This window comes from Lethenteron reissneri, chromosome 20 (assembly GCF_015708825.2).
Source record: "Lethenteron reissneri isolate LAM-NWPU_2019-01 chromosome 20, ASM1570882v1, whole genome shotgun sequence".
Classification (NCBI taxonomy): Eukaryota; Metazoa; Chordata; class Hyperoartia; order Petromyzontiformes; family Petromyzontidae; genus Lethenteron; species Lethenteron reissneri.
The window spans coordinates 13,824,103-13,851,608 of record NC_083798.1 but is presented as its reverse complement, the minus strand read 5'-3'; the positions used below and the strand labels follow the sequence as shown (position 1 = coordinate 13,851,608).

At 49.2% G+C, this 27,506-nt stretch overlaps 1 pseudogene; it reads right to left on the bottom strand.

Moving 5' to 3' along the window:
* Positions 1-10,847: 10,847 nt before the first annotated feature.
* Positions 10,848-25,181, bottom strand: LOC133344811 (transmembrane protein 237A-like; annotated as a pseudogene).
* Between the last annotated feature and the right edge of the window lie 2,325 nt (positions 25,182-27,506).

The window sequence follows — 27,506 nt, the reverse complement described above, 5'->3', positions numbered from 1 at the left end:
ATTCAAACTATATGTGGCATAACCTGATTTTCCAAAAACCGGAAAAGGTAGTTACGGTGCCAAGGAAAGCAACGTTGTTCACTTCTGCGAAGTTCACTGATCTGACAGCAATAACATCAAAGGAAACAACAAGTATGGAAAGAGAAGTGCTAAAAGCTGTTTCATGCCCATTAAAACATTGCATACAAATACGACACGATGTTCTCTTCCATTTAACATTTACCAGCTCCGGTCGTGACACAGAACAGAACCTTGTGCTGGTGAGTATTATGTAGGTTTTTTTTTACATTTAGTATCACAGCACTTACGTTTTCATAAGGAAAAGCAAACCCAACTAAGAGCTTCAGAGCGCCATGCAGAAAAAACACCAGGTAGTCGCAGGAAATGTTCACGAACGGCGTTATCCAGCAAGCTGCTCCCCATCACACCTGCAGCCCTATTACATACTACATATACAACTTTTAGAAATACTATATATCACTTCATATTGTCACTGTTGGTGGAGTCGGGTCAAGCAACCACCGCAGCCAAATTCGCGTTTTTTTTCAGTGGCATGACAGAGGGCTGTAAATAATGATCGATATTAAAGGTAGAGTGGTAATCGAGTGGTTAGTGCACTGTACTATGAACCCGGTAACCTGAGTTTGATTCCTGGCTTTGGCTTCCATCAGTGTTGAGTGATATCTGAACCTGTCCATAACCACAAGGGTGTTTGCAAAGTATTTGAGGAATTTCTCAATTTACGTCAGCTACTGTCATCCTCTTCAGCTCGCTGTTACCTGCGAATCCAATGTTCAGTTTGTGAGGGGAGCATTTAATCCGGAATAGTTCATACATTTTACCAGTATAGTATTATTATTGTAAGCTAAGCAAACGTCTCGCTGAACAAAAGTACAATTGTTTTGATGGACACAATTGTAAAACACATCAGAGTATTTATGCCAAGGAAAATTATTGAAGGTGGACGAAGATGAACATGATGAGGTGAGCGAAAGCATGTTGAAGCACTTTTGGAAAATGTTATTCGATGGTGAAAAGCAACGTACCAATGTGGCTGAAGGATGTAGATGTCAATCATTGCATGACAATCAGTACGTATGTGGAATGTAAACATGGACACGAGCAAAGAATACGAAAGAAAGATTACAAATATGCAAAAAAATAACCGAGAGATGCATTTGTGATGCCGCCGCTACGAAGCCGTTCGGCAGGCACCAAATCCCCGACCTCGCCACCACCAAGCAACGGAGCCGACCCCGCGTCCCCCTCACCTCACCTCACATGAACACACCCGCACTCATTTCCCCCCCCCCCCCATAGAGCTCCGAGGGGAGGTCGCCTGGCCGACCGGTTTTTATCCGAGAGACCCTTATCGGGATTAATTCTCACGGTTTCCGGCGATCAGGGGATTGGATGACCTCCCCCGTGCTACGTGGCACCGCGGCGCTGCGGCCGGCCTTAATATGGTGTGGTCGCGGCGTGGGGCATTCGGCCACCGCGGTTGAAGCGCATCTCCCCCCACACACACTCCCACGGGTCGACGGGGCGAGCAGGGGAGGCACGGGACAGCATGAATAGGGGGGTCACAGGGGCTGTTGCGCATAGTCATGGAGGGTTGGGATAATTGCGCTTGAGCGCGCAGGCCCCATTGTTAGGGAGGGTAAGGGATTAAGTAGGATTTACGCCTTGCACGCAGCACACTGATTAGCATATCAACAGCGCCCAGAACCGCCGTGCGCGTGCCAGAGGATCGCGAGCCCATTGTTTAGCGCAGCATCCCCTTTGAGGTAGGGAGGATAAATAGAGGGGCGCAGAGGGAAAATAGCTCTCTTCTCTCCAGCGCCAGGCGACAGGACGCTCTCCAGTCCAGCGACCCGATCGTCCGTGAGACGCATCGAGGTGCGCTGCGAGCACGGGATCAACGAACCGCCGTGGGCATCCAGCAGGAAGTAAGTAGGTGAATTAGAATCATAGCAGATAAATCGGGAATAGGTATAAAGGTATCAGCGTAGGCCAGCCTCGTCGACTCACTGATTTAACATTAAATTACCAGGTATCAGATAATAAATCATTAATAGCGAAGCGTGGTCTCGCGTGATATTGTCGTGCAGTGTGAGCGTGTGGGTGCGCGTGTGTACACTGTGGTTCACCACGTGAGTGAGCTCTGCGTAGAGCGGCGCACGAGTGGGTGTCGCGTGTGTGCAGGTGTGTGCGCTCGTAGTGTGGGTGAAGGGGTCGGTGCGTCCGCAGGTCCCCGATCCGTCTGTCGCCGCCGGGACTCGCGCAGTGTGAGGGCAGCGCCGTTCGCCCCCGACCCCCGTTTTAATAGCGCGTGATCCGTGGAGAGACAACGCAGCGTCTGCAGGTGAACGAGGGCGTGCGGCGAGCTATGCCTCTCACACGAGCTCGCGGAGGGACGGACCAGGGAGGGGAGCCGTCGGGCGATGAGCCCAGCGACGGCAGCAGCTGCTCGCAGAGCAGCGAGGGGTCGGCGCACGGCGGAGCCCCTGCCATAGGCACGGAGCAGGGAGGGACTCCGGGGACCAGCGGCCCCAACAACTTGGTGTCAGAAGTGGGATGAACCCTCACATCTTCACGGGAAGGTGGCGCGCTACTCCACGCAAAGGTAAGGCATGTGTTCACCGGCCAGGGGACCCCTACATGGAAAGCGTTTTCCCGTAATATCATAGGGGCTAAAGAGCTTAATGGCTGGTCGGACGCGCAGGCGTTGCGACATCTTACGTTAAACTTAGACGGGCGGGCAGCCGACTTTGTAGAGGCACTACCCGAAAGCGCGCAAACCCAACTAGAAGAACTAATGCGTAGATTAGACCTGCGTTTCGGCACGCGCAACGTGATACGGGCGAAGACCGCCTTAGAGGCGCGCCGACGCCAAACTGGCGAGGACTTCCGAGACTACGCTGAGGACGTGCGATCACTAACCCGGATCGCCCGTCCAGAGTTCTCGAAGGAGGTCATTGACGCGCTAGCTGCAGACAAGCTACTCAGGTACCTAGCTCGCACCGCGTGGTGGCAGCCCAAAAAGAGTAGCGCAGGCCTCCCTTTCGATACCCTAGTCGAGCAAGCGCTGGAGTGTGAGGAGCTCTCCAGCGAACGCGCGCAGCTCCGAGGGTCGGGACAGGAGTACACCGTGGCGAGCCTGATCCCTGACGAGGAGGAGGATGAGGATGAGCCCGCCAGCCCCATGGGGAGACGGGCAAGAGAGGCCCAGAAACCCCGCGAGACAACCCCGGGTTGGGTAGCTGGGTTACAGACCGGCATGGGAGATATTGCTGGCCGAGTAGACCGAATGGACGGTAAGGTAACCCAAGTAGGGGAGAGGGTAACCCACGTAGGTGAGAGGGTAACCCAGGTACGCGAGGAAGCGAATAAAAATATGAAGACCCTCCAGTCTGAGATGGGGGAACTACGCTCGACCGTAGGGGGGCTGGCCGGGAGAGTAGCCCAATTAGAGTCCGATGTGGGACAACTGCGTACTGGGGGAGGGAGAGGGAGCGGACAGGGGACCCGCTACGGAGCCGCCCCCCCTCCCCGGGCATGTTATATGTGCGACCGCCGAGGGCATCTAGTGAGAGACTGTCCTGAAATCACCCGAGCTAGGCAGACGCGGGGGTTAAACTCCAACGCCCCCTAGAAAGCGGACCAACTAGGGGTGCAATCGACGCGGTCCCGATACAAATAGACGATAATGAGAATAATGGCGAGCGAGTGATCTCCACACAGGTTCCAGCAACAACGCCCACAGAAACGGTGACTCCTGGCGACTGGCTGCGGGAGCTGGTGGCGGGGATCACGGGGGCCACGTCGCTGGTGGAAGGGGAGGTAAACGGAGTGCGTACCCGAATCCTGCTGGACACGGGGGCGGTGGCCTCGCTCGTGAGCGCAGCGCACTGCAGCGCGATCGGGGTCGACGTGCGTCACCTGCAGGCCCCGGACCGCGCGCTGCACACTGCGAGCGGAGCCGGAATGGGACTGCTGGGGAGAGCCACCCTAGAGGTCCGCATAGGCAGCCAGGTGTGCACGCAGGAGTTCTACGTGTCGAGTGCGTTGTGTCACGAGTGTATCGCAGGCACCGACCTCCTAGAACGGTTGGGACTCAACGTGCAACCCCGCCAGCGATGCGCCACCATGGAGAGCAACGGCGAGCGGATACCGTTCCTGGGACGAGAACCAACGCGCCGCCGCTTTGCACCTGTGGCCGCTATCCTGGCGACGACAGTCACCATCGGCCCGCTCACCGAGATGCTGGTGCCGGTGGCAACATCCCCCACCGACCCCGCGCTCCGACCATCAGGGGAGGTAATGCTAACTCCTCACCCGGAGTTGGCAAAACGGTATGGGGTTGTGGGATCCGCCACGTTGGTAAACGCAGATGGGGACCGATTGTTTATGCGGATGTTTAACCCCCACAATACCCCAGCGATACTGCGACGGCGCACCCCGATAGCCACAGTACACCCCCTGCACGCACGCCACTCTAACGACTCGGTGTTCGCACTCTGGGCTGAGGACCCCGGGCATCCTGAGGGTGACCAGGACCTGGCCTGGCGAGTCGGCCCGACTCCCCGAGCCGAGGTCGTTCCCCTGCTCGACGCGTTACATGTACCATGGGCGGATTTACCTAAGGGAGGGGCCGATCGGCTGCGCGAGTTACTGCGGGAGTATGCCGACGTATTCAGTGAACACGACTCGGACGTGGGTCGGACCGATCTTGTTAAGCACCAAATTGACACCGGTGCAGCCCGACCCATCAAACTCCCTGCGTACCGAGTGGGCGCACCCGAACGCGCCCAAATCAAAGAGGCAGTTGGGGACATGCTTCGCGATAACATAATTCAGCCCTCGGCGAGCCCCTGGTCAGCCCCGGTGGTACTAGTAACGAAAAAGGATGGGTCAACACGGTTCTGCGTCGATTACCGTAAACTAAATGCAGTCACGCTCGGCGATGCCTTCCCTATACCCCGCATCGACGACACCTTCGACAGCCTCGCCGGAGCGCGATATTTTTCCACCCTCGATCTCGCGTCCGGGTACTGGCAGGTGGAGATGGCGGAGGAGGATCGGCCGAAAACCGCATTCACCACCCCGATGGGGCTATTCGAGTTTCGAGTACTCCCGTTCGGACTCACCAATGCGCCTGCGACGTTCCAGCGGCTGATGGAGTTGGTGATGCGGGGCTTGCAATGGGAACAGTGCCTGATTTACTTGGACGATGTGATAGTGTTCAGTAGATCTTTGTCTGAGCATTGGTCCAGGCTTCGAGAGGTGTTCCAGCGACTGCGAGCGGCTCATCTCAAGCTCAAGCCACGTAAGTGTTACATCGCACAACGCGAGGTGGGGTACCTCGGGCATCGCGTCAGCGAGGCAGGCGTGCACACCGATCCGGAGAAGGTACGCGCCGTAGTGGAGTGGCCACGGCCAAGGAATCTGACGGAGATCAGATCATTTTTGGGGCTTGCCACCTATTATCGTCGATTTGTAAAGGGATTCAGCGAGATTGCACGCCCCCTCACCCAACTCACTTCCCCTAAGCACCCCTATCAGTGGACGGGGGCCTGCCAGACGGCCTTCACCACTCTCAAAGACCACCTCACCCACGCCCCCACCCTCGCTTTCCCCGATTTTACCACCGATTTTATTTTGGACACCGACGCCTGCAGCAGCGGGCTGGGCGCGGTGTTGTCACAGGTACAGGATGGGACGGAACGAGTCATCGCGTACGCCAGCCGGACCTTGAGTGGGGCCGAGCTGAACTATTGCGTGACCCGCCAAGAGTTGTACGCCGTGATTTTCGCATGTAAGCAGTTCCGGCCGTATTTGTACGGCAGGAGATGTCGCGTACGCACTGACCATTATGCTCTTCAGTTCCTTCTTACATTCAAGGAGCCGCGGGGGCAGATGGCCCGTTGGTTGGCGCAGTTGCAGGAGTACAACCTGCAAATCGAGTATCGGGCTGGCCGGACGCATGCAAACGCGGACGCCTTGTCGAGGCGGCCCACGGTGTACGCCGAGACAAGGGCGGAGGAGGCCTGCCCCTGTTTCACGGGGGGACGCTGCCGGCAGGCAACGGACCCCCGAGAGGCCGCGGCCACTGACCCCCCCCCAGCGAGAGAGAGTGCAGTGTGCGCCACAGAGACCCTCACAGGTGGCACCGAGGATCCCGTCGACCGCCCGGCAAGCGCGGGACCCGCGGCTCGGGACCCGATCGGACGGATCCAGGAGGACGTCGGCTGCGCCTTCCCGGGCCTGAACGACGAGCAGCTGAGACAGACCCAGCAGCGAGATCCGGATCTGGCGGCCGTGGAGGCGGCACTGCGGGAGGAAAAGAGCGCCCTACCAGGACCCTGGAGCGGTTTGTATGCCCGGTTGTGTGTGCAGAACGGAGTGGTACGGGAGTTAACCGAGGCCGGCCAGCCAGGGTGCATCTGTGTTCCTGCCCAGGTGCGACCCCAGCTGCTACGGCTGGTGCATGACCACCCACTCGGGGGCCACGATGGGGAACGACGCACTCGAGAGACCCTGCGTCGCCAGTATCTCTGGCCCAAATTGGCACAAGACGTGGCGGCCTGGGTACAGGGCTGCCGCGCCTGTCAGCAGTGCGGGCCGAAACTGGCACGATACCAGGTACCCCTAAGGCCGTTCCGCGTCAGCCGCACGAATCAGCTGGTCGGGATCGATCTACAGGGGCCATTCCCACGATCCCATCGAGGCAACCGGTATATTCTAGTCGCAGTAGAGTATTTCACCCGCTACCCCGTGGCAGTGGCCATCCCTGATAAAACGGCCTTGGTGGTGGCCCGGGCATTCGTAGAACATTACGTACTCAAGCACGGGATCCCGGAACGAGTCCTCACCGACCAGGGTAGCGAGTTCGAGGCCGAGCTGTTCCAGGCACTGTGCCGAGAATTCGGAATCCAGAAGGACCGAACCACAGCGTATCACCCCCAAGCGAACGGTATGGTAAAGCGCATGAATCAGACCCTAGCGGGGAAACTCAAACGTATGGCGGCCGCAAATCAACGGGATTGGGACGAACACCTCCCCTACGCCCTTTTCGCCTACGCCACCACCGTACACACGTCGACGGGACAAACCCCGTTTTTAATGATGTTCGGCCGTGAGTCTCGTTTACCCGCAGATCTGCTATTCGGCGTCCCTTCCCCCCAGCCGGAGGAGGGAAGCCGCCCCGTGGAACACCTGTTGGAGACCCTGCGAGAAGCCCGAGGCCGAGCATACCCGCAAGGGGAAGCCGCGCATCGGCGGCAGGAACAGGGCACCCGACCCCGCATGGAACCCCCCTTATTCCTGACAGGCGCTAAGGTGTGGCTACACACCCCTCGCGTCGGGGCCGGGCAGGTGGGGAAACTGACGACCTACTGGCGGGGACCCTGGACCGTGGTGCGGCAGATATCCCCCTGGACGGTACTAATTTACGGCGGGGAGAGGGGTCGAGAGACGGTGGTCAATGTCCGCCGCTTAAAACCATGGAAAGCGGCCCCGGCGAGAGAGGACTCCGTCACCCGAAAGCCACGAAATCCCGGAGTACCCGCACCCCTCGTGTTGGGGGGCCTCGCACACTACATGGGCCCCGCCTGGTCCCCGAGACGCCCCGATCCAGTCCGGAGACGGCGCGGACGACGGCCACTAAACCCTTCCGCTGCTGAGTTTGTGCCCCAGCCCACAGGTGCCGGGGGACGGGGAGAGCCGCTGGAGTGGAGGAGGAGACCGCCGCAGGAGCTACAGAGGACGGAACCACCCGCCCCGAGGCCAGCCACCAGGTCCGGACGGATCCCCCGGACCCCGCAACGTTTCCTCGTGGGCGCGGCCCAAGCGAGGTGCTCCAGTCAACCCGGGACGGGGACTGGCACCTCGGGGGGCTATGTGATGCCGCCGCTACGAAGCCGTTCGGCAGGCACCAAATCCCCGACCTCGCCACCACCAAGCAACGGAGCCGACCCCGCGTCCCCCTCACCTCACCTCACATGAACACACCCGCACTCATTTCCCCCCCCCCCCCATAGAGCTCCGAGGGGAGGTCGCCTGGCCGACCGGTTTTTATCCGAGAGACCCTTATCGGGATTAATTCTCACGGTTTCCGGCGATCAGGGGATTGGATGACCTCCCCCGTGCTACGTGGCACCGCGGCGCTGCGGCCGGCCTTAATATGGTGTGGTCGCGGCGTGGGGCATTCGGCCACCGCGGTTGAAGCGCATCTCCCCCCACACACACTCCCACGGGTCGACGGGGCGAGCAGGGGAGGCACGGGACAGCATGAATAGGGGGGTCACAGGGGCTGTTGCGCATAGTCATGGAGGGTTGGGATAATTGCGCTTGAGCGCGCAGGCCCCATTGTTAGGGAGGGTAAGGGATTAAGTAGGATTTACGCCTTGCACGCAGCACACTGATTAGCATATCAACAGCGCCCAGAACCGCCGTGCGCGTGCCAGAGGATCGCGAGCCCATTGTTTAGCGCAGCATCCCCTTTGAGGTAGGGAGGATAAATAGAGGGGCGCAGAGGGAAAATAGCTCTCTTCTCTCCAGCGCCAGGCGACAGGACGCTCTCCAGTCCAGCGACCCGATCGTCCGTGAGACGCATCGAGGTGCGCTGCGAGCACGGGATCAACGAACTGCCGTGGGCATCCAGCAGGAAGTAAGTAGGTGAATTAGAATCATAGCAGATAAATCGGGAATAGGTATAAAGGTATCAGCGTAGGCCAGCCTCGTCGACTCACTGATTTAACATTAAATTACCAGGTATCAGATAATAAATCATTAATAGCGAAGCGTGGTCTCGCGTGATATTGTCGTGCAGTGTGAGCGTGTGGGTGCGCGTGTGTACACTGTGGTTCACCACGTGAGTGAGCTCTGCGTAGAGCGGCGCACGAGTGGGTGTCGCGTGTGTGCAGGTGTGTGCGCTCGTAGTGTGGGTGAAGGGGTCGGTGCGTCCGCAGGTCCCCGATCCGTCTGTCGCCGCCGGGACTCGCGCAGTGTGAGGGCAGCGCCGTTCGCCCCCGACCCCCGTTTTAATAGCGCGTGATCCGTGGAGAGACAACGCAGCGTCTGCAGGTGAACGAGGGCGTGCGGCGAGCTATGCCTCTCACACGAGCTCGCGGAGGGACGGACCAGGGAGGGGAGCCGTCGGGCGATGAGCCCAGCGACGGCAGCAGCTGCTCGCAGAGCAGCGAGGGGTCGGCGCACGGCGGAGCCCCTGCCATAGGCACGGAGCAGGGAGGGACTCCGGGGACCAGCGGCCCCAACACATTCTGGGAATTACAATGATATAGAAATGCACGTTACGGAAAACAAAATAAATTGAGAGGTGTCATTTCGACTGTTCATGAAAGTGGGCTTGGGCAGGACTCATCGCTAAAACGGATAATAGCAGATGGATGAGACTGGTGATGGAATGGCCGTCGAAAGAACACAGCCAAGATGACAAACACCGCAGCGCTTGAGCGATCGGATAAGCTCATGTGCATGGGCAGGATGAATTACGGCATTATCAAACTGGGAGTGGCAACGACATGGGGAGGCCTCCATCCAGCGGTGGGTTGACAATGGCTATTGAAGATTATGTTGATGGCCATAGATCTCGATGGCGTGTGCCATGTCTGGTGGTATGTGGCAGTTGGAAAAGGTGTTTTTTCCGAATTTTATTTTTTATCTTTCCACTCACATGGCATTTTAATCGGTGAGTTGTCACGTTTTTAATTACTGGCCCGTCACTGCGGCACACCGCCAGTGTTTGCTCGTGCGTCCTGTCAAAACATGCCAGCGGGATACAGCAGAGCTCTTGGGCAAACAACAACAAGCGGATGAAGAAAACATTGCCAAGGAGCAGCGGCTGCCTAATGAGTACGACGCACGCCTCTCAAAGAATGCGCAGAACCCGTTAAGCCAGGCAGCACATGGCGTGCCACGAGAACACCAAGTACAAGTCTTTACCTCCGCCCATGACTCACTGCCTCTCTCTCTACAAAATTAATATTCCCACTGTTTCTGTACAGCTTCTTGTCATTCTGTTGTATTTATCGGACACGATATTTCCAAATTTGCTGCATTGTTCACATCCCGTTCTGATTTTCAACATTCTCAGATCTTGTTGCACCCATGTGAGGTCTTTCTTCCTGGTCCTCATTCTTCTCTCATGTCTGGCCTGGACCATCATCTCCACATCCATGCCACAGTCCTTCATCTTCACCATTTCGAACGGCCTCTTTCTGATTTTCAGAATTCATTGAGAACATTTGTATTGTAAAATAAATTCTTAGTTTTAACCAGGGTGCTTTTCAATAAAACAAATATATAGTCCCAAACACAGACCAATGAACGTTTGCAGGTCAACGACCATTTTGATTGTTCAGAAAATGTAGTGGACTCTGGCAAGATGTGGCTCGAAGGGATGATAGCGGAGTCTCAGCCAAAGGAAAGGTACAAGCCGAGAGGACCACCACTGTCGAGATGGAGCGATGGGATCAGCTCATCTGCAGAAGCGTGCTGGATTGTGATAGTACGAGACTGGACGTCGGTGACTTCTGGAAGCCGTAATTCACATTGCTTATGAAAAAAAAACAATCAGTGGCAGTTAATGGAGCGATTATAATTGAGAGAACACACACTGTGGAGATGGAGCGATGAAATCAGATCATATGCAGGTGCCAGGTGTGTTGCATCATAGGAATCGTGAGCAATAGTACCTGCTTGGGGGGGCCTTCATCCAGTCGTGCATTAATCTTGGTCGAGGATGATGATAAGTTACGAATGTTTTCTGCTGTGTTTAAGATTCATGTGTTTTCTGCTTGCCCATGTCGTCTGTTGAAGCACCACCTGCCGCCGTAATAGTGGTGGCAGGTGTGTCGACAAAGTTGTCTTGGGGGCTGGAATTTGGCTGAAAAACGCAGGCTAATTCAGCAGGTACCTGAGCGGCAGCTGTAGCCTGCCAATCAAGCAAAAAAAGTTCACAAACCAGCTGCTGCCTTGATGCTTATCGCTGCTTATCACTCCATCATTGCACTTGTTGAGTCTGCACTGTGAACGGTGCCAAAACACGAATGACATTAGCCACGGCGATCTCTGTGTTTATGTCGGTGCAAGCTAATTATTGATGCAAACTTTTCAATGAGACCGAGGCAGTAAAAGATAATGCCTATCATCTGCTTTCGTGAGACATTTAATTCCGGTCACCAAATAAAGCTTCATGGCCACTTGGTGGTCACACTTGAAACACAGTCCATCACAACGCGCACAATACCACCACTCACGAAGTTGAGTCAATTCGACAGCGAAGCATTTCCATATAAAGTGCATTCGTCCGTGCACGTTCAAGCAGTAACTCAAGTTGCTGCTGCTCCCTATCAATATATTCCTGGCTATTTAAATAATTGACTAAGCCACACACCGGCCATCTGCCCCTGCTCTCCTTTTTCAGTCCTGGCACAGGTGAACAGTGCAATGACTTAAGCCCCCTTTAACACCCAATTGTAGCAACCTTTTGCAATAGCCTCTTAATACCGTCCTGTCACTCTCCGCCTCACTGCCTCAGATTTGAGCGTAGCGCTTGCTACGGGTGTCCAGTTTTGTGATGAATTTAATGCGTTCAGATTTGTTTTGTTTCACAAGTGCTCTCTTTTGGAAATGAGTTTTGTAAGAGTTCAGACAGTTCAATATAGCGTGATGAATATTGAATAATGTGCCATCGATGGACAAAAAAAAAACATACGTGGCTTCATATGTTGTGTAACTACTGTGGATAATAAGTGGGTGAAAATTATGTTTTAGTTTTTTCAATATTTTATTCTAGTTGTGTTATTTGCAAAATGTCATGAAGTGACGTATCCATTTGAAAGCTTTGCTCAGCAGCTTAACCACGTATATGTGAAAGGAGCTTTTGAAAGAAAATATAGAATTGCACCTAAAATATTTTCAAGTAAACCTTTCTTTATCCACACATTAGTATCACATTTACCCACCAGCCCTGGAGTCTAGCCAACATTTTAAACCGTAGAATGCATTTAATGAAGACCAAATATAATGTTTGTTGCATGACAGTCAAACTGATATTTTAATCCTCAGAGCTGAAATTTACCCAAATTCAGTGCAGAATGAAATTCAATGTCATGTGTTTCGCAGTCATTGGTGACCTGGCTGAGACCATCTACGAGCTTAATTTGAGAAGTCGTTTTAAAGACAGATAATTGAAACCTTGAGTCAAACCCAAGGATCTCTGAGCCGTGCCGGCTCAGTGCTCTAACCCCTGAGCCAATAATCCCACCACCTCCACCAAGCAAAGTTTAATACTAAAATACCTATGTCTTAAATGGTTGATGTACAAACAAGAACTGATGACGATATCATTCATGAGTGAAACTGTAGTTCAAAAAACTTTTAATAAAGAACAATTCCATCATGAGCTATTACCCTTTTTTACGTGAAATAATCCGTACCTATATATTTTTTTACACAGCTAGCAATGCAACGACTACAAAGAAAATGCAGTTACGAATGGCGAAGCCGTGGCAAGGACATTGAGATGCAGGAGCGAAGCTGAAATGTTTGTGCTGTGGCTTTCTTGATGTCGGCTGCGCTCGGCTGCGTGGTGCTGCTGAAGCCGGCCACGCGCTTTGCCCTTCACACCGCCCCCCTGCCCTGCTCGGTCTCCTCCACGCTTATCTCCGAGCCAAACAGCATCTCTACCAAAGCCACACACAACCAGCAGAAGCAGCAGGAGATCACGCGCACGCTAACTTAATCGTGCGTGGAACAGCTACAGAATACCCAAACAAACAACAGAGAATGTTTTGATAAGGTCATGCAGTTGCTGGCAGAGATGGAAAAATATTTATACGTTCAAATACAAATTCCTGAAATAAAGTCATGTAGATACAAACGACCAATTAAGCAATTATTGTGAGACTTGAAAACATATTACCGATTACTTTGAGGTGTCTAATTTAGCTACCAATTACTAATTACTAACGTGATGAAATTGCGTGTTTTAATTGTATACACTGCCCATCTCTGGAAATCACTTGCTGCACGTTCAGGCAAAGCCATTGTAAAATGTATCAATATTTGGCAGACATAACCTCTCACATCGATGTATTATTATTATTAAACTTGTTTCGCCAGGAAAACTTGAGCCGACATATTATTTTTCAGGATGGAACTTCCAAATTTTTTGCAGTAGCGGCAATAATTGCCATGTTTCCGAAATTAAGGAATTTGCGGTAGAATTGTAAAAATTTGGATCATGACGCTGGCATGCAAAATACTACTTTGTCTTCGAATAACATCACAGGATCTTAAATGTCCACTGTGAAGCAAATGGCGGCTATGTTATGGTGAATACTCCAACAGTATTAACCAGAGGGGCCTGCGGGTTAGAACCCCGAATGCCCTGCCGCTGGGCCACGTCACCGCCCCAATGTGAAGTTTATAAAATATTCATGAGCATCATCGTCATCGCAAGCCGTGATCAATCCCTGCTGGATGAAGACCTCCCCAGGCCGTCGCCATCTCAGATCATCATCAGAATATTTATTCATCCTGGAGAAACCCGATGAGCAACAAAGCTCTTTGTCAAAAATGTAGAGTAGGGGTGGGTAATACAAACACGATAGTAATGCAAGTACAAGCCGGGTAAACAAATAATCCAAAAACATACAAATGAAACGAAATCATCCCCATTCTACCAGGCAAAGCCCACTAAGGTATTAACTTTTTTTTCAGAAGCAACCTGGCCTCAAATTAGAGCTCAACAAAGTCGCTTATCATATATACATTTATAGCAGCAACATTATCTAAATAACTTAAATCAGTGTCTCATAGTCATGCCAGGTAACAAGCACCAATACAGTTGGGGAACAAATGAAGACATCCGTCTCGGTGCACATTCCACCTCTTTAAGGCTGCATCTCTTTGGATTTCATGTCTTGTGAAAACAAGATTGCAGCGGTTTGTGATAATGAGCTCGTATCACGTTTCCTTTACAAGGAACGCTTTAAAATTGGCGGTTCCAGGCGGAAGTGCCCTGCAGCTAATCACAATTGACACTCCGCTGTCTTAATAAAGCTTGCATTGTGCCATGTGCAGGTGGAAGCATTGTTAATGAAACCACCGCTATGCGGCTGACACTGATTAATTTATAACTGCTGTGGCAAACCGCTTTCACAAGATGTTACGTGTACACGTTCAGCCATTTTTGGCTGGACGGGGGGGTTATTTTGGCCATTCTCCACCATGCCGAGTCAGTGAGGGATTGTGAAGGCGGGGAGCATAGATACGGGAGCAAATAAGTTCATAACGATACATTTTTCTGCACTGCTTCCTGCTGACCGACCACGTAGCACCACCTCGCAGCTGCCTATGACAACCTGGGGTGTATGATGGTCACCACAGCTAACATCAATCGCAGTCCTTCTCCAACCCACACTGACCGGCATTGTGAAAGAGTGGGTCAAACCCCTCCTCTACCCCCACCTTGTCCAAAATTCACGGGCATTGGATAGACAAAGAGCTTCAAGTAATGAAATCATTAAATCCTTTATATTAAGTTCGTTATGCTTGCTTAGGACCGTGCAAATCTTTCGGTCGTTTTTTAACCCACTTCCCGTGATCCAATCGAGCTGACATTTTCCACACAGACTCGTTGTGCGAGACAATTAATGTTCGTGAAAAAAAATTCCTAAATTTTACACTTTTTAGGACAAAAATATTATATTTTATTACCAATTGCTTAATGGTGCAATGCAATCATCTGACCCATAGGTGGCAGCCATCTCAAGCCAGAGGACGAGAGGACTCTAGCCGCCACGCATATAAAGGATTTATAGTGAAAAACTTTGTTTTTACGGGTTAAACTTATTTTTAACCTTCCGTCGTTTCCGTGGAGGGGCTGACAGAGATGGTGAACCACGCCAGCAGCACGAGAATGGCCGTCACCAGGATGAGTGACCGCCACGACTCCAGGTGGGTTCTCTCACTCTCCTCGTCCCTTGGCGAGCATCGATGCAGGAGGGATGGGGAAGGATTCCAGAATTGGTGGATTTAGGGCAACAAGCTGAAACTCGGCGATACAATGCCATACCAAACCATATTCGCCATGCAAGATGTTTCGGAATCAGAATATGCATGTATAGTGGAGTATTCCGATGAGCTATAAAGCTTTTTTTTTTTTACAGATGTCCAGTAGTTTCACATGTCTAGTAGACGTTTGGCTAACGCAGCGAGTGTCAAGGCCATCGTCTTAAATTCGGCATTCAACTGGATATGCAATCCAGCAGACATTGTGTGTAACATTTAATTACTTTATATATTTTTTCCTTTATAGAAAACAATTACAAGCAGGGGTCTGTGGAGGCCATAGGGTGACCCGAGTTTAGTGGGATGGTATGTGCTGGTAGGTATACCGATAAGAACAGACGGTATGATTTTCCGACAACAGAAAACAAATATCACATGATTGCACATTACCTAACAGCACGTTCCAAACTGATGTGTGTTTGCCATGATATCAACGATGTTTAATATATGTATTGTAATGTAATGTTACATTGCATCGTTCATTGCAAATTGCATCTCACAATGCTGTCAAATGTCTAAAGCGCCACAGGTTTTGCACAAAGGCGCAGGGAATCACAGACAAGCGGCAAGGTAGCCAGAACTACCACCAACAATTGCCGAAGCTCTTTAGTCCTGTATTGAGACGATTTACCAACTCCATTAATGAGAGTTCGTAAGTGTGGGAAGAAACCAGAGTGCCCGGAGAAAAACGGCACGCGTGCGAGAAGGGTAACACTCAATCCCCCATGCAGATGGAAATGAATCCACTTGTTGTACTGCAATCATACCCTGGCAAGCCAAGGCGATGGTGACCTCGGCAGCCTTGGGTAGGGGGTTTCAATAATTAGTGACATCCACCAACCCTCGCCTGCACAGTGCCGAATTACAGGTGCATACACCACCAGCACCTGGCATTATAATACCATTGTGGTGTAAAATTTACTGTATTTTTAATGCACTAGAATACATGAAGTAGTATATAATGTCTTTAATATGGAAGGATGCTGTGGTGTAATGGTTAGAATACTGGACAGTTGAAACAATGGTCACGTTTCTTAAATACCCTCCACCGCTCTCCACCCAGCAGGATATGAATGGGCACACCACGATTGAACGGCAGGTCACGTGCTGGAGGAGTAGAGCATGGGCACTGCCACTTCTTCAAGAGACGTCCGGCCGACGTGGAACAGAAAGCCAAAATACCATCTCGAGGGGCTATCTCTAGAACTCCCTCTCGTGTAGGGCCATCTGCATGCGGAAGCGTGAGCAAGTAAGTGCAGTATTCCACAAGTAGTGACTAATCCCATATCTGCATTTCCAATAAATATGCTAAATTCCTCTTAATATGCAAATTCATTTGTCAAGGCGCCCCTTGCCCCTCCAACCCAGCTTAAATATACGCTGCCAAGCCTGGTGGTGTTCATTCAGACGCTCTCTTTCCGACAGACCTGTTCTTCACCTGAGGATGGCTGCTTGCGTTGTGGCCGAAACGTCGTGAGAATTATTTTATTATGTTTTATTTGTATTATTTTATTATTTCCCTTCTACGTGACTTTACCGAAAGAACCAAGAAGAAGTAGAATATTTTTCAGCGCATTTTTTGTGCACCAATATCAGGCTACTTTGAACTCTGGGGGGTGGGGGGCGGGGCACGACGCACCAGAGAAACAGCGGCAAGTTCTCCGTGGTGCCGAGCGCCGTGTCTGCCGGAGGCTGGTACATACAGATGCGGTCATTTGTCATCGCCTGGCTCAGCATCATCAGCAGGGACAGGCAGTAAACTGAAAACACAGGTCCACAGCGCACGGCACAGATCACACGGTGGGCTAGGAAATCCTGCACAGAATGACCAGCGATCATCGTCACTGCCATTAAATAAAATACCATGTTGGTCATGGGGGTATTTTTTTTTACCTTTTTCGGATATCACTTGCCGGGAATCAAACTCGGGTCACTGGATTCATAGCGAGGTGTGCTACAACTGCAACACCTGCTCCACCATTATTATGTAACGAAATGAAACAATTAATGTACAGCCTTTTGGAGCTGTCAGTACCGGATGGCCACGCACCAGTGTTTAGTGTCTGCGAACATTGGCTGCTACGTTGTGCGTGAATGTGCACTAAAATTGCTCTTAACAAGAACGTTACCTATACAGAGCCAAGCAGACGTGTCCATCGTGAACATTCACGGAAGAACTTCTGTGGCCGGGCAAACTCCGCTCTGCCGTCACACACAATGTCCACCAACAATGATTCTCTACTCAATTTCAGAGTTAATCCGCAGATTGAAGACGTCTGTAATGAAATTGGATCTCACCGCAGTGCTCTCTCGCCTGCGCTTAAGCTGTCCTGGTTGATGGGGCATACGGGTTTAGGTATGAGCCTATAGTGAACATAAAGAGACGCAAACGCCTGCTTCCAAATGTGATATCCAATCCCAACCTCTACAAGTTAACATAGTCCTCAAGCAATGTTGGTATTACTAAGACGACCAAATAACGGTAGGATGATTTTACTGTAAAAATACATTCCAAAGATCATCCTTGTAGCCTTAACAGACTTTGGGGCAAGTCCTGTTATCGAGCAGCACCTATGAAGGCCGACACGGCCAAGGAGGGGGTGGGTGGCAGCACTACGCCCAGCCGACTTTTTCTCCCGAGTTGCTCTGTTTACATACAGCAGCGGGTACTCATTTGAGGCTGAGTTGACCTAGTGGAGGCCCACGACCAGTTCAGATGATCATCATTGGTGTTGGCTGTGAGCGGGAATCGAACTCGAGCAGCCGGGTTCGGAGCGCACCGCGCTAACGCAGCAATGAATGCCTCTTGTGACGAGCGCTATCGACGATGCCTGGCTTCGTTGCTATTTAAATCATGCTGTCGCCGTGCTGAGTTACCTGTCCAGGGCAGACACCATGCAGATGGCAAGCAGCATGTAGTAGAGGGCCTGCGCTGGGTATGCCAGCGGCTGGTAGAAGCGCAGGATGAACGGGAAGGGCTCCCACGAGAGCGTGCTCACCAGCACCGTGTTCCAGAGGGCGAACCCCGCCAGGAATCCGTGCGAAAACGTCGCCAGACCCCTGCAAGCGCACGCACCATCGAGACGGTGCACGGAAATGTAGCGCGGCAGTTTGTGCTCCTGTTAGCGAAGTAAAAATATAAGTTAAATGGGTTCGGGCAGGACACGGAGGAGTGACACAGTGGTCGAGACTGATGGCAAAGTGGCAGCCAAAGAGGTGAATGCGGCCGAGAGGATGTGCATTGTGTCGTTTGAGCGATGCAATTCTGTGCAGGTAGTTAATCAATTGCTATGTTGTAGGATAGTGAGAGATGGTGACCGCTTGAGGAGGCCTTCATCCAACGGTGGATAGATCATGTCCAGTGATGATTAGAGTGTACCTGAAGCCTCTGTCTGCTCCGAAGGCTAAAGAGGCGGTGTTGCTGTAAAATCGGATGTCGGGCATTTCGTCCATCAACGGGCCGTTCACCTGCGTTGACTTGTCTGTGGGTCCACTCTCCTCTGTGCCACAGAGAGGGACACAGGGGTTCACAACAAATGAAAGCCAGGTTGGCGATGATCGTCGTGTGAGATGAATGAAACAAACAAAAACAACATCAATTTAAAACATGTATCTCAAGACACTTTTAGAAAAATGAAAGCAACTACATTCGGGTTGAAGGTGGCTTTGGGGAGGGCAGGGAGTCGTGGGAGAGAGGAGAAGAGGGCACCACTGCGGCACAGCCCGGAATGAAGCAACCGGACCCAGCACCCACAATAGGCCTTACGGCAGCTGGGGCAGCGAGGGCAACACTAAGTGCCAGAGCATCCACAGGGGGTCGGGGGCATTCACCAGCTACATTAAATTTGCATGAAATCGCAGGTGATGGAAGGATGAAATGTGCATAACATTGCATGTCATTCCTGGAAGGGACAGCATGCACAATGCTCCTCCAAGGGAGGGGAACACACTGATGTAAATAATAATCATTGTTAGCGCTCTCTCAATCCACTGCTGGATGAATACCACCCCACTCCATTGTCGGTCATGGGGATCGTTCACCATATTTCATTACACTGGTTCGTGCAAGGTGATGAGATTGGGGAAAGGCGGAGTACAGTAAGTACCCAATTCAGATATTAGTCGCTGCTGATCATAGCCATGGCCGGGAATCGAACTCAAGTGACCCAGTTCACAGTGCAGTCTGCTAGCCACTGTGCCACTGCTCCACACTGAATATATATCAGCATATATATTCAGTTCAATAGTGTATGGGGTGCCACGGTGGCGAGATGTTAACTACCTAGTCTGATATAAAGTAGGTTGTTGGTTCGATCCCTAACCCTGACCCCTGTATATTTGGATTTTTGCATGTCGCGTGAATTTTTCTCCGGGTCCTCCAGTTTTTCTCTCCACATTTAGAAACATTAACTAAAGAATACTTGGCTGCTAGAAATGTCCACTTGATAAGCCACTTTATTGAGCTATTATTTGTGGTAATTTTGCTTTTAAAAAATAGCTACATAGTTCAGTGGGCCTTATCTGGTGAAAAAAAACACATTTTATGTCTTTATTTGGTGGATTATTTAATACTCTTTAATCAAGTATGATATCACTAGCGTTCCTTCATGAGGACCTGGGAAAATAAAGCACGCTCAACAAACATGTCACGGTGAGACATTTCTATTTTTTTTATAATTGCTTTTTCTGGTCTTCGGTGATTTTCTCAGTGAACTATTCACCTACTCGTGCGCACAACGGCGATATCGTTGTTATTTCAGATTACATGGCGGGGGGAGGGGGTGTAACGGTCACTTTTATCACCAAATAGAGGGGCAGGAAAACCTCCACACATAATATGACACTGCAGGCAAAGCTCACGTCCTGGGCTGAGGTTAAATGTGTACTCCTCGGCCACTGTCCACTTTAGAAACTTAACGAGTTGCCATAAGTTTGGCTACCCCACCCAACCCACCACTGTGTGGTAATGACTCTGTCGCCTTAGTAATCACCCAGAAACATAGGCACATCATCCAGGATTACATTAAGGCACATGGAGGGACTATGTCTAAGGAACATTATTCAATTACACTTCAAATTTATGGACTTTTAGAACATGTTATGAGGCTCTGGATACTTTATAGAGTGTTATTAAAATGCTTGCTTTGTGTTTTACTGATTACAATTTTAAATACAAGTGGTAATGTATAACGTAGCACATTATACAAAATATTACATTTTGAAATGTAGAGTATATCATTAAGTCCTTTGAATTCATAATCTTTAGTGTGTATTTTTGTTTTCATTGGCTCGTGTCTTCTCATCTCCACTCGTAATTAAGTTGCAGCATTTAGAGATACATTTGTATGTTGATGCTATTTGACATGCGTGTATGTATGTGTGCAAAGACAAATATCCCCAAATATAGCCGGAACACACTGGTGGGGCAAATGCTGTTAGCGAGCACCTATGAAGGCTGGCATAGCACATGAGGGGGTGGGTGGTCAGCACCATGCCCGGTCAGCACACCACATCCAGTATACCTCTCTATGGCTGTCACTATCAATCACGTGCCAATTCCCGGCATATTCCATTTTACCAGTGACCCGGAACATTTTCGGTGAGAAATGAAGCCCTGTTCATCACCACGTGGCCACGCTCCTGCACGTGCTCGTTGAACAGCCGAAAACGACCTGAACGGAAGCTCCCCGAGCACGCGGAGCGAAACGTCAGGACACCGTGCTGAGCACGTCGGAGTGTGGCCGCCGGAGGAGTGTCGCGCACACCGTTGGCGCTCATGAGGATCGGCACCGTGCCACGCCGCCCGCGCGCCCCTCTCCTCTCCCTCCTCTCGTCCTTGCCGCGGCGCTCCGTGGCGTGCAACGCTGTGGGCAGCACGCTGCCCTTGCTGCCCGCCGGCGGCTGCGGGGAGTGGCACTCGGCCAAACCCCCGTCCTCGTCGTCCTCCTCGGCCTCATCCTTCACCCACCACCGTGGTGGGGCTTGTCTTGCTCTGGGACGTTTTCCTGTGCCACCCGCACGCACGCACGCGCGCAACTCAAATTCGTTACGCGTTTGCACACTCGGGAGAGGGCGATGCCGTGGAGGGTTGCGAAAGGATGTCACGCGCCGTAAAGGGCACATTGACTTGATTTACAACAAAAAAACAAACGCTCTATCTATCGCTTTGCGTGAGAAAATATTGCTGAGTTTGTCTGTTGGAGTCCTGGGTATTTTCAGCCTGTACGCGCACATTGGCTTGATTTACAACAAAAAACAAACGCTCTATCTATCTCTTTGCATGATAAAATATTGCTGAGTTTGTCTGTTGGAGTCCTGGTTATTTTCAGCCTGTACGCTGATGTGGGAATCGTATTGTATGCTTTGATGGTGAACTGATACTAACTCGATCTTGATTTGAAGCTTTCGTGACTGCAGGAATCCATACCCTTTGGTTCTTTCGGGTAAAATCACGTAGGTATAAAATAAAATAAATCACGACGTTTTGATCGCAACACAAGCGGTTGTCTCGATTTAAAGCTTTCGTGACTGCAGGGATTTATCTTCTTGGTTCTTTCGGTAAAGTCACGTAGAAGGGAAGTAATAAAATAATAAAAAAATAAAACATAATAAAATAGAACCAAGAAGAAGCGGTCGTCCTCAGGCAGGAAAAAATATAAAAAATATAATCCAGCAGTGGAACTGCTGGAAACGTCGTGATTTATTTTATACCTACGTGACTTTACCGAAATAACCAAATAGTATTTGATACCAACTCTCTGTGTACAATGCATTAATCAGCAGCAGCTGTGATAAATCCACTGCTGGATGAAGGCATCTCCAAAACTGTCGAGATACATTACAGTCCTGCAATTATCCATCGAGTCTCTGCACACAAGCTGATTGCATGACTTCAATTCCATGGTCGACGTCCCCTCAGCGATGTTTAATCTTTGGCTGCCACTGGCCCATTAATTCTAGATTTGAAGTTTTCGTGACTGCAAGGATTCATACTCTTTGTTTTTTTCGGTAAAGTCACGTAGGTAGAAAATTAATAAAAACATTATCACGACGTTTCGGGCGCAACACAAGCGTCAATCTTCAGATGGGAACAACTTCGCGAAGTTGTTCCCACCTGAAGAAGGATGTTGTGTTGCGCCCGAAACGTCGTGATTTAATTTATTTAAATGTTTTACCTATACGTGACTTTACCGAAAAAACCAAAGAGTATACTTGCCATACTCTTAGTTCTTTCGGTAAAGTGACGTAGGTAAAAAATTAAATTAAAATTAATGAAAATAAAAGAATAATGAATTTTATTTTATTATTTTTATTAATAAAAAAATAAAATTAATAAAAAAATAATAATAATGATTTTTATTACTTTATTTTTATTAATTTGAATTTCATTTTTTACTTACGTGACTTTACCGAAAGAACTAAGAGTATGAATCCTTGCAGTCACGAAAGCTTCAAATCTAGAAGTATACTTGCCCCTTACTCTCGGCCACTGTGGCCATTCACCATTCCTTCTCGCTATGCACAAGGCGTTATATATGAATCACCTTTTGCAAATGATAACGTTGTGGGGAGACTAAGCACGTGAATATGGTCATGTTGTCTGAGTAAAGCTTGACGCGACATACATGGTTCTCTTCTTCTGCTTCTTGCGTGTGGTCTCCGACGCAGGCACGGGCTGGGGATCTGCAATGTGAAGTCACCCATGAGCTCACCGGTGCACATGTGCGCAGGTGTTTACAACGGCCACTTGATATATTAAATTTGACTGGCAAGTTGGCCGGGAATAACTCAATATTAACAACAATTTAAATATTCTTGGTTCTTTCGGTAAAGTCACGTAGAAACGTCGTGAGAATTTTGCAGTCGACTGCAGTCGAAACGTCGTGAGAATTTTATTGTTTATCTTTTATTATTATTTCCCTTCTACGTGACTTTACCGAAAAAACCAAGAATATGAATCCCTGCAGTCACGAAAGCTTTAAATCAAAACAGTTTAAATTATCTGGGCGTGAGGAATACTCGACAGAGAAATCAGTAACAGGATGCAGAAACATATACAATTGTTTCAGGGGCTGGAGGGGAATAGGTGGCAATGAAGTGCAAAAGGTAGAGATATTCGAAAAAAGGAGAGACGCAGCACATTGCCCAATCGTGCAGCAGCAGGATACACATCACCCATCATAACGAGATAAACACATTCCTCATCTAGCTAGAGTATAAGAACATGTCATACGGTATTTCAGTTCCCTGCTTATGCAGAAATACCCCGGTTTGCATTGGGGATGCGTTTCTCAAAGGTGCGGCGACGAATATCGAAGCGACGTAAATCAAAGCAATTTACAGGGTTGATGGAGGCGACGACTGAGAGGTGACGGACACGACCAAGGACGGACGGATGCTGTCAGCGACGTAAGTGTGGGGTTTGAGACGACGCAAATCAGGCCGTGGTTATTAATAACGTGACGAGGTATTTCGCGAGCATGGAGGAGGGGGGGGCGGAGATGTGTAAGCCGGGGTATTACTACGTGAATACATCCAAGATTCACATTCATTTTGGCATATCGTACCTCCATTTTGGGTGCGAGCTCGCTTGGCTTTTTTGGCTTTGACCAGCCCTGGGAGCTCAGCCCCCGCTCGCTCTGCACTCTCCACCTGGCTCCACTCGGGTGGCACCGACAACCCTCATCCGGAGAAAAAAACAACAACCAACAACAGACTTACGCAGCGTCCCGGCTACACACACTCACTGGGGATGACAGCTGTCCTAGGTTCTCCCAGAATTGCTCCCCCCCTTTTTGGTATCTAGCTCTTTTGGAAATATGTTCATCTTTCCCAAGAAATTAAAAGTAGTGTTTTTTTTGTAGGTTGTGTAATTACAATAATATGCCACTCAAGACAATGCAGTTATATGTACTGCTGTATTCCAGTATTGTGAAATATTCTTACCCATTTATAGTGCCGGTATTTTGTACCTCAGATGTCAATGTCAACCGTAACACCAGCACAACATAAAAAATAAGTAGTGTCTACAGGTACGGGCATACATTGGCACTTAATGTGTGCTTACAAAATCATCAAAACCATGCCTTTAGATTTTCCTTCGATGTATACCTATGTTTAACACACAACCCCAGTTGTTTTCTAAATCACGCAGTGGTTTCGTTCAACACGTGTAGTAGTTTTTGAGCCTGTTACTTTTTTATTTTTATAACGGCTCCAAGTCTGTGCCTGTTAGATCCTTGCTTTAACAAACTCTGGCCTATAATGTTCACCCATCTGCACACACACACACACTGTGTGGTTATAGTCTCACCAGAGCCATTGACAAGTTTCCTCTTCTTCTGCTTTGGCTTTGCCTGTGAGCCCTGGTCCATGTCACCTAGGAGAAGGGTAAAGAGATGAAAGCAACGGCAGTCAGTGTGATTACAGAAGTGGCTCATGAATTAGGTGGCGATTATATTTCTACGTCTGAAAGATTAGCAGAACAATGTTTTAAAAATGTTTCTGTAGTAATTTGATATACTGTCGTTAAATACGAGTTGTAATATCCTAAAATGTAAACATTAAGTGTATGTACCATTGGTGTTGTCTGCTTGGCTGAAAAAATAGAGACAATGCATTAGCATGAATATGTTATTTATACTGTTAATCTCTGATGAATACAGACTTTGGTATAGATGTGTAATTTCCCAAATAGCCTCATATGTAGTGCAATTATTCTAAGGCACGCACATGCTGATTAGATGTAGTATACATTGTAAACGTTAAACACGAAGGTATGTTTGTTATACTATATTAGTTAAACGATGTTCATGACTCACCAAGGAACCTGTTCAGATATTTGCTGTAAATCACAAAATGGCCACACGTCATTCACGTAAACAAACAGCACGCTATGCAATACATTAGAAACGGGTATGAATATCACACCACATTTTGACCTATCAGTTATATGACTGATTTAAGAGGTGATATAAAATTGTATAAGTAATCTATCCAAGATAAATCGCACCTCGGTCTGGCTGGTCATTCTTCAAGCAGTGACGTGACAGCATAATGAAGCGATGAACGCAGCTCTGCCTGACTTGAAGTTATCCCTGATCCTCCCTCGCTAAACCTCCACATAATCCCACTCAATCCTGGGTCAGCACTGCACAGTTGTATGTCATTATTAGATTGACCAATCACCATTGTTAAGGTATGAACATATTATACATGTGAACATTGTATAGCCTCATAGCGTCAAAGGGCGTTAGAGGGTACCGAGACCCCCAGCTGAAGGTTCAAGCCCCATTTCAGCGTTGAATGTTTGATATGCACCCCTTTATCCCCTTTTACAAAGTCCCACTACAGTGCGGGGTGTAATTACAACACGGTATTCAGCATTGGAAATTTGATTAAACAAAACACCCCAAAAATACGTGGCATTTTTCAAAAGTAACATCCCATCATCATCATGAGCCACGGTCAATCCACCGTTGGATGAAGGCCTCGCCAAGTCACCGCCATCTCTCACTCTCCTGCAATGCTTTATATATTAACCATAAAACCGATGATGCACTATTTTAAATTGTAACAATGCAGGTCTGGCTTTTACATGTCTTAGATTGACAAATATATTTCTGTCTCCATTTATTTGCATTTTAAAACGGGTGTAGAGTGGTGACTGGACAGCTGTAAAATACACGTGTTGTTACATCCCTGATGCTCGTGGCAATGTCATTTCATTGTCCAGGTATGTCTCACTGAGGCCCACGGTCCTGCTGCACTGGGATGTTGTGCCATTCTCTTATTAACGGATATTTGTATGCAGCAAGAAATATAATTACACAAATAAATTAGGATAACACGCAAAAGGTCCACGCAGATGGGTTCACAAATCCACTTGTGGTGTATTGCCATCAGGTTACATTTCTAGTGCATGCAGAGGGTAATATGGCAGGTATTTGAATTATCATTGCATTCTCATTGGATGTGTACGATTGTGTTTCTCACGGTTGTGAGACTTGTTTTTGTAAAAAATGCTTTATTTATGTATCATCTTATCTATTGTGTTTGCATAAACAATTGACGTGACATATCCAAAAGCTCAAACCAGCAGACAGACTACTCACGCTGGGTTTTATTGACTGCACTGTATTACCAAAGCAATTGCCAGAGACAAAACATGATGTAATAGCGCCCTCTGTTGAGCCATCACCGACATAACGGTATAGACTTATAGAGCATACTTGGGTGGTGGTTACATTGGTTTCAAACTCAACGTGTGTGCACTATGTAAAAAAGTATTCAATATTGTTGAAGACGTGTATTGTGGTGCTTTATGCCTTAGGTCACAATCAAAGGCATTTGAGCAAACTGACAGATAGTGATTCACAAATGGACAACTGTAGACCGGTTTCGTTTTTATTAAGACTTATCAGTGCAGTAAAATCATTGTGAGTGTAGTACAGCTTGATACTAACTCGATGTTTAACAATTCAAAAATTGTAAATGTTGTGGAATTCACTCTTCAACACACCGGTGGGCTAAAGTAGTGAACTATTTGTCTTTTGTCAACGTGACACTTTTTTGCTGATTGGCCGTGTCGGGTGGTGGAGGGTTACGACACATTTATAAATAACGCGATCTAACCCAAAAAACTTTATTATGAATTCAATCCTTTCACTATTCATTTCCACGATTCTTTGTAATCATGATTAAATTCACGAATCTATTGCTACTGCTGTAAACGTATCATCGATAGTGGCTGTAAGGATTTCACGAACCGATGCAAAATTAATGCAATTCAAATCTCAAAGCAGTTTGAGCGAAACGTCTTCATATTTTGGTGTTAAATTCAGTGCTAGTTTTTTTGTAAAGCCACTTGTGAACTTCATGGGTCACATCTCCATCAATGAACTCCTCCGGCAGGCCACCGCATGTCCAAGCAGCTTCTGTTTGACCGGACAGAGGGGGCTAAACGGGCACGACACGGGCTGAAGAAGACATGGAGCTGATGCGGTACGGGAGGTTGTGGAGCTGAGTGGACTTGCGGTGTCAAAATCGACATCTGCGGAGGAAATTCGTGAAGGACGCTGCTGCTGGGCAGTTAGAGGCAGTCGCCCTCCAGCAACAACGGAGGGCGGAGGAGCGACGCTCACAACAACGAGCGGAGCGCCGGGCGGGAAGCACTGGTGGTGCATTTACCAGTAATTTCAGTAAGTCAACCGATGGCACCTGGGTCTGTCCCCGTGACTTCCTGCCAGCGAGCCATCGACACTTCACGCAACTCTAGATTTGAAGCTTTCGTGACTGCAAGGATTCATATTCTTAGTTTTTTTTTTATCAAGAAACAGCTATCGTGCTGTGACGGTTCCACCTGAAGACGGAAGCTTGTGTTGCCTCCGAAACGTCGTGATTTT